The sequence below is a fragment of the Microtus ochrogaster genome, linkage group LG8, assembly GCF_000317375.1.
Source record: "Microtus ochrogaster isolate Prairie Vole_2 linkage group LG8, MicOch1.0, whole genome shotgun sequence".
NCBI lineage: Eukaryota > Metazoa > Chordata > Mammalia > Rodentia > Cricetidae > Microtus > Microtus ochrogaster.
The window spans coordinates 12,613,357-12,625,901 of NC_022033.1; positions in this window are offsets into that span (position 1 = coordinate 12,613,357).

Here is a 12,545-nt window from a genome sequence, read left to right on the forward strand (position 1 = left end):
AAAAAGGAAAGAAAAAAAACATTGTCTCATTTGTCTCCTGGAGCCCAGGTTGCTCTCAGACTCTCTATGCAATTGATTTTGCTTCTTATGCCTCAGCTACCCAAATGCAAGAATTCCAGGCTGGTGTCAACCACAGCCTCAACCATCGCCTATTTTAACTCCTAACCATCTACCCCAGTCTCTTCATCTTGACTCCAGGCATTCGCCTAGAATGTTTTTTGTTTGTCTGTTTGGTTGGGTTTTTGAGAGAGGGTTTCTCCACGTAGCTCTGGCTGTCCGGAAACTAGCTCTTGTAGACTAGGCTGGCCTTGAACTCACAAAGATCTGCCTGTTTCCACCTCCTGAGTGCTGGGATTAAAGGCGTGCACCACCACTGCCCGGCTGCCTAGAACATTTTCTAACTTTTAGGATATCTGCCTGTCCATGTCAGGAAAAGGTCATTTCTTTGAGCCCTTGCTAGCAGGGTACCTGACACTCAGGAAGTTTGAAACCTCCATCTGTTCTGAGGCAAGTGTCAGCAGAGGCTTCATGGCCTCGAGAACCCATATGTCACTGGAGGTGTCTTTACGTAAAGGCTCAGGAACAACTGTCACCAGGGTCCTTAGAAAGCTCACTTCACTATTCCGATCCCATGAGCTCATCCACCCTGAATAGTGTGGGCGTCACTGGGGGCAGGCAGGAACCTGTTCAAAGTCACGACAGTAGAAGATGCCCCAGTCAGGCACAAACTCTTTCCCGACAAACTTCACATGGTGACTGAAGTGGCAGTCTTCTGAGGTCACCATCGGGTACCTCACCCGTGGCCGTCATGACTTCCTGAGGGTTTTAGTCAACTTGTTCTTTCTGAAGCTTCGATTTAGCTAATCACTCCTTGCTTAAAACACTTCCTTCTGAAGATGTGACCTGCCCCGCTGAAAAAGGTACCGAGCCAAGTGGCTAACATATACTAGAATAACGGGCTAATGCATGTTATAAGAGTTAACAAGAAGCCTGAGCTAATGGGCCACAGTTTATAATTTTGAAAAACGAAAAACCAAAAAAACCCCACTTCCTTCCCCAAAGGGTAGTCAGGTACCCCCTGGTCTGGTTCTCTCCTCACTTCTCTAGAAATTTCTAGCCATTTTTTTTTTTTTTTTGCCTTTTTCCCCTCTCAAAGACAGGGTCTCACTATATACCTCTGGCTGTCCCAAAACTTGCTCTTTAGACCAAACTGTTGCAGGACATTTGATAGTACTGTGAACCCAAGATTGCTTTATTTACCGGAAAATCCTGGTTTTCAGCTGTGGTGTGGCTCAGCCCTAGCACACAACTTTAATCCAAGAGCTTTCTGCTTGAATATTGTCAACAGGATTAAATAAAGTCAACCATAGGTCAAGAGGTGGAGCAAGCAAACAACCAGCTAACAGGAAGCGAACATGGGATTATTAAAAAAAAAAAATAGAGAAAGAGGGAGTCAGGAGGATAGATAGGAAGACATACAAATAGAAGGAAGGCTAGAGAGATGGCTCAGCAACTAAGAGCCCTGGCTGTTCTTCCAGAGGTCCTGGGATCAATTCCCAGCAACCACAAGGTGGCTCACAACCATCTGTAAAGAGATCTGCTGCCCTCTTCTGGCTTGTAGGCATAACATGCAGGCAGAACACAGTGTACATAATAAATAAACAAATCTTTAAAAGAAATGTAGAAAAGGGAGAAACATTGAGCATTGAGTTGGGGAGTTTTTTGGTTTGAGGTGGTGTAGGAGAAGGAGGTTTCTGGGACATGGGTTAAGGCCAGTCCTTCGAGGTTGGTGATTTGAAGAGTCCTGAATACAGAAGGAGCGAGCCTTGCAGCCATAGGAGCCAAGGAAAAGACTCGAGGCACAGGGAAGGGCATGAGCAAAGCTGTCATCTACACACCCGGCACAATATGGCGAGGATTCAGGTTAAGGCCAGAAAGTCACTAGGACGGTCCATCCTTTTGTGCCGGGTGTGGCTGTAGCAAACCCATGATCCCATGGCTTGAGAGATGGAGGCGGAAGCTTTAGGTCATCCTTGGCTACATAGGAAATTCAAGGCTAGCCTGAGTTACATGAGACCTCATCTTAGAAAGAAACCAAAAGGTGGAGGTTGTGGCCCAGTTAACTGAGGGCCAATAGGTCCTAGTACTGGGCCGTCCCCATCCCAGCCTAGTGCGCCCGCCAGAGAGCCTGCCTTTGAGTCTTAGCACACTGGCTGGAAATCCCAGAAGACTGGGAGCGGAAGCAGAGAGATGAGTTCAAGGCCACCCTCCAGCCTCAACCAGTTCCTGGGTCACCAGGGCTAAGTGAGACCCTGTCTCAAAACAATCAGGGAGATGACAGGATGGAGGGATGACTCCTATGTGGGCTGTTCTTGCAAAGGGACTGAGTTCTGTTTCCAGCGCCCACAGGCTACTTGGAACCACCTGTGACCCCAGCTCAGGGGATGAGGCCTCCTCCGGCCCCTGTACTCACGAGCACATAATGCCCTCTCCAACACAAAATACTAATAAAAAGAGTCTCCTAGAATCAACAAGGCAAACCTGGAGAGATGGCTCAGTGGGTAGGAGCACTTGCTGTTCTCCGAGTGTCCGACACGCAGCAGCCACATCAGAGGGCTCACAGCCACCTGCAACTCCAGGGGACTCGGCGGTGCCGGCTGTCATCCACACAGGTGGCATCCATAGACACAGAAATAAAAATAGATCTAAAAAAAATGTGATTGAAAATAAATGAAACAGGTAAGGCTCTGACTCGGGGTTTATAAAGTGGGTCTGGGAGACCTATCTATCGGAGGCTGGAGATCTCATCTGAACGGGATTCCATCTGCAAGGTGTCTACGGCTTCCTTACGAGTTCCAGGACAGCCAAGAGCTGGGGACGTAGCTTGGTTTGGGGATGTGGCTCAGTTTGCAGAGTGCTTGTCTAGCAGGTGCAAATTCTGGGTGTCCATGCACTGGGTGCCATGGGGAGAGTGTCTGTGATTTCAGCACCGGAAGGAAGACGTGGGAAGATTGAAGTTCAAAGTCACGCTTGGCTAAGGCTGTCCTTAAGTGAGTCTCCAAGTTCCATATCATGATGAGCTATGTAGTGAGACCCTGTTTCAAAAACAAAGAGATTAGGTCTTTAATCCCAACATTCTGCTAAGGAGGCAGAAGTGAAGTCTGTGAGTTTGATTCCAGCCTGGTCTATCTATGTGCTAAGTTCCAGGTCAGCCAGGGCTACGTAGTGAAACCTCAGTTACAACAAAACAAAACAACAAGGACAAGAACAAAGGAGATAAAACAGAGTCAACACAGCTGAACTAACCCTGAAAAAGTAGGCCAGGCTGAAGTCTGGCCTTGGGCTTCCCAGAGTCTTCGACCTTCGTACCAAGAACTGGCTATAACTTTCTGTGTACAATATCAGTAGCAGTCCAGTAATCTGATTGATTGCATCCAGTTGCTGGAAGGGTCATTTTTCCTGGGGCTGGATGTAGCTTAGCTGGTCCAGTGCTTGCCTAGCATGTATGAAGCCCTGGGTTCAATTTACTACCATATAAATTGAGAATGGAGGCAGGAGGCTCAGTTCAAGGTCATCCTTGGCTAACTGGCTACACAGCCTGGGTGACATGAGACCCTGTCTCCAAAAAGAAAAGAAAAATTTATGGCTGGGCAGTGGTGGCGCACGCCTTTAATCCCAGCACTTGGGAGGCAGAGGCAGGCGGATCTCTGTGAGTTCGAGACCAGCCTGGTCTACAAGAGCTAGTTCCAGGACAGGCTCCGAAACCACAGAGAAACCCTGTCTCGAAAAACCAAAACCAAAACCAAAAAAAAAAAAAACCAAAAAAACAAAACCACAGAGAAACCCTGTCTCGAAAAACCAAAAAAAAAAAAAAAAATTATGTTGTTCTCTCTACAGGTGTACACCTCTCACCAATGGGGCTGTTCCTTTCAGTAGACTGATTTTCTACTTTCCTTTTTTTTTTGTTGTTGTTGTTTTGAGATGGTCTTACGATACAGTCCTGACTGGCCTAAAACTTGCTTTGTAGGCTAGGGTGACGTTGACTTCATAGAGATTTGCCTCTGTCTCCCAAATCAAATACTGGAATTAGAGCTGTATACCACCTCGCCAATGATTTTCAATTTCTAGGTGAGATTGGGTCTCATGTAGTCCAGGCTGGTTTTAAACTTACTAGGTAGCAAAGGTTGATCTTAACCTCCTGATTCCTGGAGGAATCAGTCCTGAGAACTGGACTGGCAGGCTGGATCACTAGGCAGGGTCTGGGAGTGTGTCATCAGTTTGGAATGTTGAGTCACTGCCTTCAGAATCCCCTTTAGATGCTCCTGCAGGCTAACTATTATCCTAGCAGTCCCTGGGAAGCCAAAGGGACTTTGTTCTTGGGTCGCTGTCTAACCGTGTTCTCCCAGACAGAACCATTTCATCCTGCAGGGAAGCTCTTTAAGCAAGAAGGTGAACAACTTCAGGAAGTTGCTAAAATGGAGTAGGTTCACTAGGCCCTACTAGAGTCATTAATGAAAGCTAATAAAAGCTGGCTCTCAGAGACACCTGCAAAGGACACCCTCCAGCCTGTGGAGCCACCTGCAGGCTGTGCAGTGTGCTCCAGGTTCCCATCTCGATGAGCCGTTACCCATGCTGAGTGGACATCGCCAAATAACGTGACTTTGAGTCATTTCTGCCCTTGTAAGTAACCCCAATAAAACCATTGGTTCACCGAGTTGGATTCTGGTGGTACCCATATTTTGGTCTGTCATGGGCTCCTGGCATGGGCTGAGTAGACAAGGGTATGGTATCTTCCCCAGGAAAAGTCTTGTCACACAATTATACATACTATGCAGTCACATCTGGTATGGACTGGAGTGTCATAAGGAGAGACCCAGAGACTGTGCAGACACTATTTCTAGTCCTTCCAATGGAATGGTAAGTCCTCAGTTTTCCTCTTCTGTAAGATGGGTCCAGCAGGACTCAGGAGAGGTATCTAGGATATGCAGGAATACGAGCAGAAGGAGGCCTAACCCTCTCCTAAGTAGCTGGTGTATATTATCCCGTTCAGCCAGAGTTTAGAGGGGACTGGACACTCTTGTCAGCAGAATGCTTCATTGCCAGGTAGGTTTGATGGGAGCAGAGGGGTAGGGTGCTATAGCAAACATGGGTGTCCTGTCCCAACCATTCCTTTCTTCTGATATTCTGATTCCCTGATGATGTCAGGATGGCGGAGGCCTGAGCTGGGACCAGAGACATTATGGGATGCCACTGATCCTGAGGCTGCTGAGCAGGAGGAAGGGACAAGGGGGCACCTTCAGACTCTGTCAGCTTTGGGCATTTCATCCACGGCAGCAGTTACTGCAGTGAGGGAAGGAACAGCCAGTTCCTGGGTGGCCCACATCCTCACACACCTCTGGTCCCAGCTCTCCCTACATTCCCCATCTTGTTTTGCATATGGATAGATAGTAGCAGCTTCCTTTTGTCACAGAGGCGCCCCACCCCCAGCCTTGGCCTTCCCCCCCATACCCCAGCAGGACTCCCTGTGCTACTTTTGAATGGAAAGCAAGGATTTGGGGGAATCCCGAAGTGCTTGCGTTGAGTCATTGTCGCTCTCCAGATGGCTTTTGTTTTGTCCTTTGAGACGACAGAGTCTCTCACTCTGTAGCACTGCTTAGCCTGCAGGAGCTAGGTAGCCCAGGCTAACTTCTAACTTTCCTGGGTTACAGAGTAACTTCCCTCCTCCTACCGTGTGGTCCCAGAGGACCCGCTTGCATGGCAAGCGCTTATCCCCTGGGCTGACTTGCATGTGCCCATCCTGTCTTAAAAGAGCATACTATGTGCCAGGGAGATACAAAATTGAGTCAGACATTAAATGAGAAATCAGTTATAAGAATTTATGTGATTTTTTCCCCCTTCGTTTTTCACATTTTATTTCACGTACATGGGTGTTTTGCCGGCTGTGTACCGCTGGTGCGCCTGGTCCCCGTGGAGGTCAGCAGAGGGCGTTGGATCCCCTGGATCTGGAGTTACAGACAGATGTGAGGAGCCATGTGGGTGCTGGGACTTAAATCTCTTCTTTTTCCCTTCCTTTCTCATGAGGTACTGGGATGCACTGAGCTGTATCCCAGCCCAGAGCTTATTCTCAGATGTCAAACATCACTAAGTGTTCACTTATGTTACTCACAAACGCTCCTGGACTGGGCTACATGAGCACTTTGAGACGAACTGATTTAATCCCGCCAGTGGTCGAAAGGCTCCTCTTGCCCCTAATTCACAAGCCCTGAGAAATTACTTACAGGAGAAGGATTTAAGTCCAGACAGCCCAGCTTCAGCGCCTTCCTGGCTGCCCTGTGCTCAGAGCTAGGCGCTCAAGTGGGAAAAGGGAATCTCGAAGGCCTCCAAAGGCAGGGGGGAAGAATTTGAGACGGTCGCCTGAGAACAAAGGAAGACCTTTTAGGGGTTTTGGAGATGGGGGGTGGGGACAGGGAAGTGACCTGGTCAGAATCGAAATTTCAAAAGCTCCCAGTAGCTGGAGGGTGTGGGGGATGGGAAGAGTCAGGGCCTGGAGGCTGATGGGAGGCAGCTCCCTCCTATCCTGGAAAGAGATAACTGAGGTCGTAGGCTGGTGTTGATCTGCCCATGGAGCTACGCAGTCGAAGGAGCCAGGGGTGGAAGATGTCGGAAAGGTACGTGTCACAGGGCTGGGGGTCGAAGGTCTTGGGGGCTTACCAAACTGGACGGGTGGGATGTGGATGTATTTGGGAGGGGAACGGCATGGGACGGGCTCTGAGCTCGTCGTGGGTTTCCATTATGTTGTTGGCGTGTTTTTGATGTTGCTTGGTTCTGATGGCCTCCTGCAAGTGAGTTCAGGTTCTCTTCGCATAGGATTTGTTTCTTGAGGTTTTAGAGGTTGAAGGGGCCTATTTTGCATTTTTCTTATAAATGTCTTTTTCACATCCTAGTGCTGGGGATTGGAACTCAGGGCCTTGAGCATGCTGTGTGAGCGCTGCAATGCTGGGCACACTGCCTTCCTTTTGTAGGTAGATTAGTGTCTCTGTGCCTGCTGCCACCCACCTGTGACCTGAGATATTAGCAGTACCCGCCTCGGAGGCCAGTTAGGACTATGCATTTGCGAAATGCACATGGGTTAGCTCCAGCACTCAGAGGAATACTGTAGGCTTGAGCCCAGCATGGGCTACATGGTAAAAAAGAAAAAAAAATAGTAACTAAAGATTGGTGAGATGGTTTAGTTGATAAAGGTGCTTGCTGCCAAACCTGCCAGCCTGAGTTCAAGCCCAGGGCTCCCTTGGTAGGAGGAGAGCGAGCGCTGACTCCTGCAAATTGTCCTTTGACCTCCACGTGAGGGAGAGCACACACCGCAGACACACACACACACACACACACCCACACCGCATACTCACACACACAGACACAGACAGAAAAACACAACAAAAGAAAAAAAATGTAAATAAAGAAATGAATCAGGTGTGAAATTTCAACCCCTGGGAGGTTGAGGGAGAAGAATTAGGGATTTAGACCAGCTTGGAATTCACGGTAAAGACAAAACAGCAACCCATGACAGGTGTGGTGGCGGCACACACCTTTAATCCCAGTCCTGGCGAGGCAGAGGCCGGCAGATCTCCGTGAGTGTGAGACCAGTCTGGTCTACATAGAGAGTTCTAGGTCAGTCTGGGCTACATAGCGAGACCTTATTTTTTTAAGAAAGTATCTGGTACATGGTGAGCCTAGTGAGGACAAGCTGTTCTCAAAGGGAAAGTGGATGTAGTGTTGTCATGACAACAGGCTGTTGCCTTGGGAAGAGGTAAAGCGCATAGAAGTTGCCTCCGTACTGAGTAAGAGATACTAAGTAACCATAGTCAGTAACAGGAGGAGAGAACTCCTTTTTTTCCCCTCTAGAGACTAGACAGGGTTTCTCTTTGTAGACTTTTTGTAGACTTTCTCAAACTTGGGTAGGCCAGGTTGGCCTTGAACTCACAGAGATTTCCCTTCCACTGCCTCCTCCCCAGTGCTGGGATTAAACATCTGAGCCTGCCCTGTTGACAAGAGACTCTCTCTCTCTCTGTCTCTCTCTCTCTGTCTCTCTCTCTCTGTCTCTCTCTCTCTGTCTCTCTGTCTCTCTCTCTCTCTCTTTGGTTTTTCGAGACATGGTTTCTCTGTAGCTTTGGTGCCTGCCCTGGAACTACCTCTTGTAGATCAGGCTGGCCTCGAACTCACAGACAGAGATCTACCTGTGCCTGCCTCTGCCTCCCGAGTGCTGGAATTAAAGGTGTTCACCACCACCGCCCGGCTGACAAGAGAACTCTTAAGAAAGATTTGCTTGTCTTTACTTGAATCAGTAGACCTGAAAACTCTTATTAGTGTGTGGGATATAGTAGTGAACTTGAATAACCAAGTTCCTGTCCCAGAAAACAAGCCCCACAGACGGTTTTAAAAGGTGCTAAATGCCAGGAAAGAAATGAAAATGTCAGCGAGGAGACCCTAGAGGGCCCCTGGAGGAGGTGGCCTTTGGTCCTGGATCTGAAGTGAAAGGAACAAAGGTTCTGATATGACGGGAGGTATTTTCAGGAGACAGTAGATCCACTTTGGGACCCTCCCCACAAAAGTTGATAGGGTGAGTGACGCTATCAAACGGGAGGCAGAGGAATATTTATTTGATGTACAAGAGATAATCTTGTATGGTTCACAGTCATCTCTAAGCCAGAAGGTGCCAGGGTTGACGTACGGGACAGACATTTTACATAGAAACCATTCAAGAAGAAGCTGCCGTTCACAGGCAAATTATTTATTGATCAACTACGATGCCCCAGGCCTGTGCCAACACTGGGGACAAGGCCAATGGGAGACACAATTCTTTGTTTTTGTTCATGATTTCAAAATCGCATAGAGAGAGAGAGAGAGAGAGAGAGAGAGAGAGAGACTGACTCTAGGAGAGCATGCTGGGTCCTAGAAGGAAAGGCGCGGGGGTGGCTCAGAAATGTGGGACCTGAGCTGTGGGAATGTGGTGGCGGTGCAGGGGGTGGGGGTAGAGCAGGGTCTCAGGGCCTGAAGTGGGGAGGCTGAGAGCTGAGTAAGGAAGAAGGCAGGAAGTCGCTGGCTAACCTGAGCATGGGGGAGGTGCTGGCCAGCCAGAGCCTGGGGGAGGTGCTGGCCAGCGTGTTTGTTTGTTCTTTTAGAGACAGCCTTAATTATGTAGCTCAGGCTGACCTGGAATTCATTAGATAGACCAGGCTAGCCTTAAATTCACAGAGACCCACCTGCTGCTGCCTTCTGAGTGCTGGAATTAAAGGTGAGCACGACCATGCCTGACAAGATTTATTTTATTTGAGACAGGGTCAACCATGGGGTTGGTCTGCTCTACTTGCTCTGTAACCCAGGCTGGCCTTAAACTCACAGATAAACGTGTAGCTCAGGCTGGCCTCAGACTTGTGATCCTCTTGCCTTTGCCTCCTTACAGGCATGCACTACCCCAACTGCCTTATGCTTTGCTTTATGTATTTGAGTGTTTGCCTGCATGCGTGTTTACACCACTGCTTGCCTGGTACCCATGGAGGCCAAAAGACAGTGTCAGATCTCCTGGAACTGGAATTACAGAAAGTTGTGAGCCACCACATGGGTGCTGAGAACCAAACCTGTATCCTCTGCCAGAGCATCCAGTGTTTCCAAACACGGAGCCGCCTCTCCTGCCCATCCGGTAAATATTTTAGATGCTGTGAGCCATCTGTCTCTGCAGGTGCCTGGCCTCCTGTAGGCGGGCACACAACAGCAGCCACAAGCTATCACAGGTGGACACATCTGTTCCGGGCAATCTCCTGCAGCCCAGAGTGGCCTTGAACTCAAGTACTCTCAGATCAGCTCGAATTGATCTTTTCTCCAATTTTCTCTGAATGCAGGCGCTACAGGTGTGTGCCCACCATGCCGCCACACCTCACTCCGAGCCCTATTTCTTTTATTTATTTATTATGTATACAATATTCCATCTGTGTGTATGCCTGCAAGCCAGAAGAGGGCACCAGACCCCATTACAGATGGTTGTGAGCCACCATGTGGTTGCTGGGAATCGAACTCAGGACCTTTGGAAGAGCAGACAATGCTCTTAACCACTGAGCCATCTCTCCAGCCCCCCTATTTCTCTTTTGAGACAGGATTTGGCTATGTCGCCCAGGCTTGCCTCCTAAGTGAGGGGAAGCACAGGCCTGCATCCTCAAACCTGATTGCTTAGGATGTTTTGAGCAGACAGGCAACATGTCACCTTGTGGCTAGGATCCCCCATGGCTGCTGGTCAGACTTCATTTGTGTGCTGACTCAGAACTGAAGCAGTGTCCCCCAGGTGCCTCGAGAGTAAGGGAGCACAGATTAGCAGGGCATGGGGACAGGCAGCACTCCCCTGGTGCCTGCTGCAGCAATGGCCGTGGTGGAAAACAGGAGCCTAGGACTGCCTTGAAGGCTGAGGGTGAGAGAGCAGGGTTGAGTGGGGAGAGATCCTGCCCCAGAGTTGCTGCTGGGCAGGCAGGAGGATACTGGCTGTGACTTGTTAGCTATCGGGTTCCAGGAATCAGGGACTTGGCAATATCGCACCTGCAAGGCCATGTGTTTCTCACCGTAGGTTTCTGGAACCAAGAAGGCTTCCAGGCGGGAGTCAGGTAGGAAAGGCTGCTCTCAGGATTGGAGAGCAGGGTTTTGGTTCATCAGGAGGACCCGGAGAAGACAGGGGAATGCAGCCTGGTGTCTGTCTCTGGGAGCAGCAGAAAGATGAGGTCTGGAGTCAGAGGATGCAGGGGTCGCTGAGAGCATCATCTTCACTGGAGTGGTGGAGTACTGCTGAGGGTTCTGTGAGAACAGCAACAGCAGTGACGATGCTGATGCTGGAACATCTCTGTGCTCGCTCGGAGTAGACAGATGTCCGCATCCTGTTATTTGTCTCGTCTTCCAGACAGCCCTATGGTACTTGTGATCCCAGATGAACCAGGGACATTATTTGAGATTCTGCAGCTGGCAGAAAGCACCAGAGCCAGGCTTAAGGAGGAGCTAAAGTCCTGTGTATACATGTCCATTGTTCTCTTCCTCCCTCCTTTCTTTCTTCCTTGGCAGGGTCTCTCATGGCCCAGGCTGGCCTTGAACTCGCAGTGTAGCCAGGATGACTTTAAATTCCCGATCCTCTGAATCCGTCTCCCAAATGCTGGGATTACAAGCATTGAGCACCACGTCTGGTTTCTGTAGTGCTGGGATTAGGTTCTCTGGGCCTGCTGGGCAAGCTCTGCAGTACTGAGCCCCATCCCCAGACTTTTTGTTTCTTCCATGGGATTTTCACTGGCACTAGAAACAGCGGTGGTGCAGACTGGATGTGGAGGGGAGCGGGGATGGGAAGCAAAGGATGTCTTGGGGTACTTTGTCTCAGTCAAGATGAACAGCTGACACAGTGATCACGCCTCCAAGCAAGGCCCTCAGAACCTCACTTACTGGAGGAGAGTTGATTTGCCAGGCTCACCCCTACCTCAGGAGGCTTTTGTATATGTTTCCTGTGCCCATTTTCGGCGCCAGTGGCCCAGCCTTCTTGGAAACAGTGTTATGCTTCTAGAGAAGCCCCTTCCCCCAAGTCATTCCTTGTCCCCTACTCCTCTTTCCAGTGGTCTGCCTCAATTTGACGTTTTATCATGTGCGTGGATTTCTTTATTCCTCCATTGCCTCTTTGTTCAGCTGTTAGCTTCTTCCAAGCGGACACACAGCAGGCCTGGCACTAACAGGCTGGGGCACGCTGTGTCTATCTGCGGCTGCATGTAGATCAGCAAGCATGTCCTCCAGCCGGGGAGAGGTTAGCCCTGTGTGGTTGGAATCTTCTCCGGCTAGGAATGAAGTTATTGATGTGATTGTTTTGTTTATTTTTTTAATTTTTTTTTCTTTTCCTTGAACTCAGAGATCCGTCTGCCTCTGCCTCCTGAGTGCTGGGGTAAAAGGCGTGCACCGCCACCGCCTGACTCCCATATCAAATTTTGAAATTATATTTTTACTTATAGTGTGTGTGTGCCGTGACATACAAGCACAGATCAGAGGACAGTTTATAAGAGCCTGTTCTTGCTTGCTACCAAGTAGGTCCCGAGGAGTGAGCTCAGCTCATGGCTTGATGGCAGCTGACATTACCCACTGACCTACCTCACCAGCTTCCAGTAAATTAAAAAGACTTAAAAAACCCATTTTATTGCTTTTTTTTTTTTTTTTTTGATTTTTCTAGACAGGGTTTCTCCGTAGCTTTCGTTCGGTTCCTGTCCTGGAACTAGCTCTTGTAGACCAGGCTGGCCTCAAACTCCCAGAGATCCGCCTGCCTCTGCCTCCCGAGTGCTGGGATTAAAGGCGTGCACCACCACTGCCCGGCTTTATTATTTTTGTGTGACTGTGTGGGACCATACATGCCAAGGCTAGAGGCCAGAGGACAAATAAAATAAAAGTGTTGGTGTAGTTTTCTTCTACCATGTGGGTCCTAGGGATCAGATTCAGGTTACTAGTCTTGGCAGTAAGCACCCTTAAGTGCTGAGCCATCTCTTGGGACA